This window comes from Miniopterus schreibersii (genome assembly GCF_964146895.1).
Source record: "Miniopterus schreibersii genome assembly, chromosome: 6".
Lineage (NCBI taxonomy): Eukaryota > Metazoa > Chordata > Mammalia > Chiroptera > Miniopteridae > Miniopterus > Miniopterus schreibersii.
In genome coordinates, this window is record NC_138107.1 from 52,160,937 (window position 1) to 52,169,100 (window position 8,164).

Here is an 8,164-nt window from a genome sequence, read left to right on the forward strand (position 1 = left end):
CGTAGTTCCGAGCCGGCCGGGCGGGAGCCGGGGGTGGGGCCGAGCGAGCCGCGAGCGGCGCCGGGCGGGGCGCACCCCGGGTCCCCGAGAGGCTTTCAGGGCGCTGCCCCGCCCGCCGCTCGGGTGCTCCACGGTTGTGCGAGAGGCGCTTCCCTGGCCGTCTGTCACTCTCCTTACAGCAGATTGGGGATTTGCACAGCTGTTCCTAAAGTAAAAACCACCGTCCCGATTTGGGTACGTTTGTTTTTCAGATACATAAACTGTTGCAATATTATACTAGTTTCATATACCGCAGCCCCTGACACAAAGTTGAAACTTTGGGGAAGATACCTATGATGAGTATTTTAGTTTTTTTCATACAATGGTGAAGTGTCAAGGTGATGGCAGATCCCAGTGGGAAATCCAAAGACTCTAAGTTGCAAAAAACTTGACAATACCGACAGTGTGGGGGGGGGGAATGAAATTTAAGGAAATCAGCGGAGGGAGGTCATATTTGTCAGCTCTACACAGAAGCTGAGCACAAGCCAAGATAAAAACAGAAATCTGAGCAGCTGAAACATGAAAGAATTAATCCAAGCAGGTGCATATGAGCGAACACCGCCGTCAATTAAGTGATAAGGGGGGGATTTTCTCTCCTGGGATATAACCAGTTCCAAGACGAGGCCAGAGTAAAAGAGAAACAAAGAACTTGGACTTTCACAGCTTCTTTCTCAGAGAGGCAAAGATTTTCCTGCGATGAGTGGGCATGGGTAAGTGGATAGTGTACGTTGGCTGGCCCAGAGAAAGAAAGCTAGTCTCGCCTGCCCCTCTGGGCTGTGCAGGGGCAGATGGTGGCTGGCATGGGTGTTCCCTGCCAGTGCCATCCTAAATCAGTTCCAGTCTGCAGCCAGCGGTCACTTGTGCCAATGGTGCAACAGGGTTAGTTAGTGTAGACCTCCTAACCAGTCAGTTCAGGAAAGACCTAACCAACCAGTCTGGCAACAAGGTGGAGAAGTCAAAGCTTCCAAGGAATGCCAAATGCTCTGGGCCAATCTGGGCCATGCCCAACCCTTTGCAACCTGATTTCAACTGGAAATGCTCCAGCCTTTCTTGGCCTCCCTATACCATTCAGAAAATCAAGTTGCCCACTGCTGCACAGAAGCTAGCACCTCAGTCCCTGTTACCACCACTACCTAGGCTGTTGCTATACAATAAATCACTTCCAGTGTCTTGCGGACACCCGGCCTGTGATACCGTTGTAATAAACCTGGTTATTAATTAAATGAAAGGAGCAAAGGGAAGGCCAAATATTATTGGTCATGCCCAGTAAAGTGTGGGTGACGTAAGGAAGGTACTTCTCAGGCACACCTAGGAACAGGTTATTGGCCAGGGTAGGCATGGCCACTACAAGCACAGGAAGATTTCAGATATTTAAACTCCTAAACAAAGGAGTTCTCTCTCTTCCTCTTGTGCACTGGGCTCCTGGCTCTCTTGTCGCAGGGGCTGCACTCCCCTGCATTTGCTCACGCAGCACATGGCCATGTGGACCCCACACAATGGACTAATGGACTGCAACTAATCTAGTGCTGTATCGGACTCAATTACACCACGGAATGGAAACTCTGGACGCTGGCTTTGATTCTAGCTCTGCTGAATTCCTAGCTACAACTCTTCCAGGACTGATTTAAGGGAAATGAGACTTTAGAAACACAGGGATATAATTCCATGCAAATAAAAATCACTCATCCTCCCGTGCATGTGAGTCTTAGAAAATTCTTTTTCTCAAGATATTGTAAGAACTGGACCCCCAGCAACCAGTGGGGAAAGGGATCCCTCACTTCCATCAGTGGACACCCTACTTCCACCAATAACACCTGGAGTTTGTGTGCAGGGGCAGGAGTCCCCAATAGCCTCCAAGGTGGGCTTCACTCCCCATGCTGGTCACTGTTCACCACAGGAGCAGAAGATGCTGGAAGAATGTTACAGAATGCTACTGTAGATTGTGACTTATAAATTCTGCAACATGATGTCTCTCAAATTGCTCTGCTCCAAGCTGCAGTACTACTATGGGCTTATCACGTTCTGTCCAATAAAACATTTCTACAATGGTAGAAATGTTCTATAATCTGCACTATCCAAAATAGTAGCCCCTAACCAAATGGGGCCACTGGGTACTTGAAATGTGGCTAATGTGACTGGATTTTAAATGTCTATTTAAATGTAATTAAATAGCCAAGTGCTACCATAATGGACAGGTCAGATTATCACACCAAGAAGAAAGCTGTCCAGGAGGACAATAAAAAAGCCAAATAGCTCTTCATAGGTTATTAGCTAAAGCATTCTAAAAGAACTGAAGATTTTCTCACTGGTCCTGTGGAAGCCAACACCAAGAATATCAAGTGAAAGATTTAAAAGGTCATTTTGTATCTTAAGTCCCATTATGAAAAGCATAGAACTTTTCACTTATAAGATTCCAGATTTTTCTTTGGAACAGCTTTTTATAATTGGGTTGATTATAGCTTTAAACATTTTTACAAGATGTCATCAGACTGTAAAGCTGAAAGAAATAGCCTTTCATCCTTCTGGCACCTCTCTCTCTCTCTCTCCAAATCCCTATTTCATCATGTGTTCAACAGACGGAACAAGTGCAGAGCCTTGTGTTTCATGCTCAAAGAGGTACTGAGAGATATAAGGTGCTGCCCTCATCTACAAGAAAATAACAAGTGAGAGCTGGCGGTGGAGATGGGAGAGAGGTAAAACACATGGCAGAAGATGGATTGACATGCACATTTTAGTTCACTGAACACATATTTATTGTGTATTTATTCCATTCCAGGTGCTATTCTAGGTATTGGGGATATAGCAGTAAAACCAAAAACAAAAACAGAAAGTATCCTGGTCCTCGTGGGTTTACATTCAATTAGAGAACACTTAAAATACAAATATTAAAACAAATAACGTAAGTTATTTTAAAGTGCTGGGGGGCAAGACAGAAGGAACCACAAGTACAAAAGTCATCAAATGAAAGGGTTTGGAGTGTGTAATTTGAGTAAAGTGAGCTTGGGGGGAAGTACTAAGAAATAAGGTCGAAGAAATACTGGGGTAGGTAGACTGGTTTGATGAGCCACCAAATGAACTGAAACCAATAGAATGACATAATCTAATGTATATTTTTAAAAAATATTTCCTTAGCTACCGAGTAGAGAGCAAACTGTAGGAGATACAGAAGTGCAAGATAAGAGGTCAGTTAGGAGATTGTAGCAGTAGTTCTGTAGAGGGATGGTGGAAGATTAAACCAGGATTGTTTCCGTGAAGATGGTGAGATATAATGGATTTTTGAGACTTCGCCGGTGGATAGGCTGAGGGATTTGAAAGGAAGAGAGCAGTCAAGAGCCTAAGCTTTAGAGCTAAGGATTTTGTTCTGATTTACTGGGTGATTGGAGTTACCATTTATTGTTATGGAAGACACTGGAGGAAGAGCTGGTTGGGGCAGGGAGGAGTCAAGAGTCTTTTAAGTTTGAGGTACTTATTAGACATCTAAGAGAAAATGTCAAGTAGAAGGTTGGATCTATTGAGTGTGGCACTGTGGAAAGAAGTTGGGGCTCATCACATCACATTACATTACATATCTCATCAGCAATGGAAAGTATCAAACCATAAACTGGATGAGACCCCTTAGGGAATGACATCAACATTTACAGATAGGAGGGTGTGGGTGGATCTAGCAAAGCAGTGAGAGTTGGTGGGTCAGAAGCCAACTGAAAGATGTGTTTAAAGTGCTTCTGAGAGTTGGAACTAAGAAGACTGAAAATTGGCTCTTGAGTTGGGCAGTAGAGAGGTCATTCACGTCCTTGACACAAGCAGTTTCAGTGGAGTGATAAGTGTAAAAGCTGATTGGGATGAGTTTAAATGAAACGGCTTTCCTATGTTGCTGAAGATAGTATTCACTGGTATGACTCATTTGGAGGACAGTTGGACAGTATCTATCAAAATTCAAATGTACACATGTTTCACCCAGCAATTTAGCTTGGGATTTATTCTGTAGATATATTTGAATATGTGCAAAATAACATATGTAAGGGTATTTTTTTTAACTGTGGTAAAATTTACACAACAGAATTTTACCACCTTAACCATTTTTAAGTGTACAGCCCAGTGGAATTAAGTGCATTCACACTGTTGTACAACCATCACCACCATCCCTCTCCAGAACATCGTTTATCTTACGAAACTGAAACTCTGTGCCCATTAAATAACAATTCCCCTTCCCCCTCTCCCTCCAGCCCCTGGCAACCACTGTTCTACCTTCTGTGTCTATGACAGAGAGGTGTGCTTTAAACACCACTTATATACATTCATACTGTTAAATTAATTAAACAAGGAGGCCATTAGACTGAGGTGGCTCTAATGTCTCGGCAGCCTGTGTAAGCAAACCAAATACGAAGCCTGTGACTGCTTCAAGGTTAAGAAATCAAAACCTAAAGCTAACCAATCACAAACAGCCAACTGGGCTTTCCCAAGTAAGGCAACCACGTAAGCTATAGCTAATGCAATCATTTCATTGGCTTGCTTTCGTGTCTTCTCTAGAAAAGCCTAGCTCCTGTTAGTGGAGCACTTCGGATCGTTTCCTGTTGGGTGAGTCCCAATTCGAATAGGTTCTGCTCAGATAAACTCTTAAAAAATTTAATATGCCTCAGTTTATCTTTAAACACCCATCTGACTCCATGTAGCATTTTCTAGATCCTTCATCCTGCTATTTTTTCTCCTTATTTCCACCTGATGCGTGTAGTTGTTTATCTGTCTCCCCCCACTGGAATGCACGTTCCCTCAGGGCAAGGACCTTTGCCTACTTTTGTTCATCGCTGTATCCTCAGAACTTAGCACAGTACTTGGCAAGTGTAGGAGCATAAATATTTGTTGGCATGAAGGAGGTTCAGGGGAAAAGCACCCCTGTTTTCGTTTCCTGGTCAACGGATCAGATCCTGTCCCTGAGGATGTGCATTCTCCTAGTGTTGAGCCCTTAATTTTTTGCTCCTGTTTCTCCCCAAACTATCAGTTCGCTACCAACACAACTTTTCTCTTAAGTTTTGACGCAATTTTGATTTGATTTCTTATCATTTGCCACCATTTCAGGTTCACAGTCCCCTTTTCCTTCCTCTCTGACCTCCTGACAACTGCGTCTCCAGTCTACTGATGTCACCAAAATATGTGAGCATATCAATTATTTTTTCCTCTCTCTCCATGTTTATTAATATTATCCCAAACATACATGCAAAGTTTCTGGAGTTGAGACAGATCACTATTATTCACTTAAAACCAAATAAACGCCCTATGACTCTCCATGTCCCAATTATTTCCCCTGGGGTGATACAACAAAAGCCAAATATTACTCTACAAACACAAGGCTGGTATTGTAGAAGAGGAATGCCTTCCCCCCCCCTAAAGTCTGGGCATTTACACACGCGCACACATACACACACACACACACACACACACGTGGCAGCAGTCTCCTTCCCTACTGAAAGTCTCCTTGGAGGTGGGATGGCGAGAGGATCAGGATTCTCATGTAAAGAAATCTCTCAGGCCTGGCCAGCGTGGCTCAGCAGCTGAGCATCGACCTAGGATCCAGGAGATTTTGGCTGGATTCCTGGTCAGGGCACATGCCTGAGTTGCAGGCTCGATCCCCGGCAGGGGGTGTGCAGGAGGCAGCTGATCAATGATGACTCTCTCATCATTGAGATTTCTATCTCTCTCCCTCTCCCTTCCTCTCTCTGAAATCAATAAAGATATATTTTTAAAAAGAAAGAAAAAAGAAATCTCTCAGGAGAGAGATAATACCATTGTTTTCCGCTTTACAACTCAGGGATGCCTCCAAAGTGAGCTTTTGTGCCCTGCCCCCCACCTGTAAACACATGTCTCTTGGAGGTAAATCTCTCCGGAAGTCTCTCATTATCTAATTAGTCATAAGTTTTATTTAAGGGGTTACTAGGACCAAGTTTCAGTGACATCTGTTCAGAAAGCCCTAGCTGTGCAGAAACATACCCTCCTCGGACATTTGCTGTAGTGTTTTCCCCACACCATCTTACCCTCCAAGTTTGCCAGTATCCATCGAAGGCCTTAACCACAAGCATCAGGAGCTTACGTGATTTCAGCTGAAGAGGGGTCTCCAGGAAGCGCAGAGCCAGGCTTGGAAACCAGGCAAGTCCACGGGGATCTGGACAGCAGCCAGGGTTCCAACCGGGATGGCTCCACAGGGAGAGTCTGATATGACTGCTGGTGAATGCCGGGCACCACAGTCACACGGCTGCAATCAGCTGTTAGCTGCTGACAGAACTTCTACGACTGCAGCTGCCAGCACTACACTGGATTAGAGTATCCATTCTTTTTATCACTGATTTCCAATTTAAACTCAGGGGCTGGAGTTGAGCCTAGGCCGTGTGCTTCTGCCCTGGGTGCAAAGGAGGCTAGCAAAGTGAGTCTGTCTTTTTACCTTCTGTGGTGGGAGGTGGGCTCTGACTATCACTAAGACTTATATTATGGAGAGTTGCCCCCACTCAAAAAAGGCAGTTCTGATGCTGGGCAGCCCTCAAACCACCCATGTCTACTGTTGGGCTACTCTACCTGTATTTCTTGTCATATCCTTTATCGACTCCATCCAAATGCAGAAGCCAGAAGTCATGGCATCATCTTCGAATTGTTCACCCTACAATTCAGGTCTCACAGTTCTGTTGCCCCCCCTTAAAGACTTATTCTTCTTCCCACCCTGTGTTTATTGAGATATAATTGATATATAATATTGTATTAGTTTAATGTATACAGTATAATGATTTTATGTGTGTATACACTGCAAAATAATTACCACAATAAATTTAGTTACAAATGTTTTTTTCTTACCATGAGAACTTAAGGCCTACTCTTAGCAACTTTTAACTATACAATATGATGTTGTTAACTATAGTCACCATGCTGTACTTTACATCTCCAAAGCTATTTATCTTATAAATGGAAGTTTGTACCTTTTGACCACCTTCGCCATTTCCTCTACCCTCCAGTCCCTCTCCTTAAACATTTCTTGTATCTATCCTTTTATCTTTATCTCCATTACCATGGCCACAATTGGGCCTTCATCATTTTCTCTTCTGCATGCCATCCTTGGCTACTTGCTCTAGTACCCTACATGGTCCTCCTGAGCCAGGCCCCAACACTTGCAATCAGACTTCCACACTGCTATTACACAAACACCTTTCTAATATTTCATCATATAATCCCCAGGCTTAAGGTCTATAAATGGTCTTCATCACATTTAGAATTAAGTTGAGACTATTGGAACGACATATAGGGCCCTTCCAAGGCCCCATGTCAGCTTCAGCTTCTTTCAGTATTCTGCTATACGAATCCTTCACTCCAAATGCTACAAAGTACTTGGTCTCCAAACATACAGTGTTTTCTCACACATTGCACCATGCACATGTCACTGCATCTCCTGGAATGTCCATCCAACATCATTTACTTGCTTAACTCCTACTTTTTCTCCAAGTCTCAGTTCATGCCACCCCCAAAATGAATTAGGGGCCCACCTTCTGTGTTCCCACAGCTTATTCTACATACATATTACAGCTTAATACCAGGTGTTAGGTTATTTTACAGTCTGTCTCCCTCACTAAGTGATTTCTTGGAGGTAGGGTCTTGCTATCTCTATCTATCTCTTCATGGGCTTGAGTATTCAATACATATTTAGTGATGGAATAAAAAGCATCACTGGAGGCAGAAAAGAAAGGAATTTCCATTGGACACATGAAACTGAGACCTAAGCGGACTAAATGAGTTGTCTTAAACTATACAGCTAATTACCGCAGGATTAAAACTAAAATTCTTAATTTCTAACCCACTCCTCTTGCCTCTCTAATATAACTCCTCTTCTACAAGGCATATTGCCTCTTATGGAAATCTCCCTGAAAATTTGATTCTGAAAATTTGTTCCTACATATGGAGGGGACACATATGTTTTAAAGTAGAAATTTTTCAAAGATATTGCCTCAGTACCAACCCAGTAGCACCTCAGGGAAAGTTATCCAGATTTTATCAACTTCCTATACATGGAAATTCTATCGTAAAGTATTGATAAGTCAATATAACACAGTCAGCTGAACTGCCTCAGGGATGGCTGAGGTGATGGTACTTACAT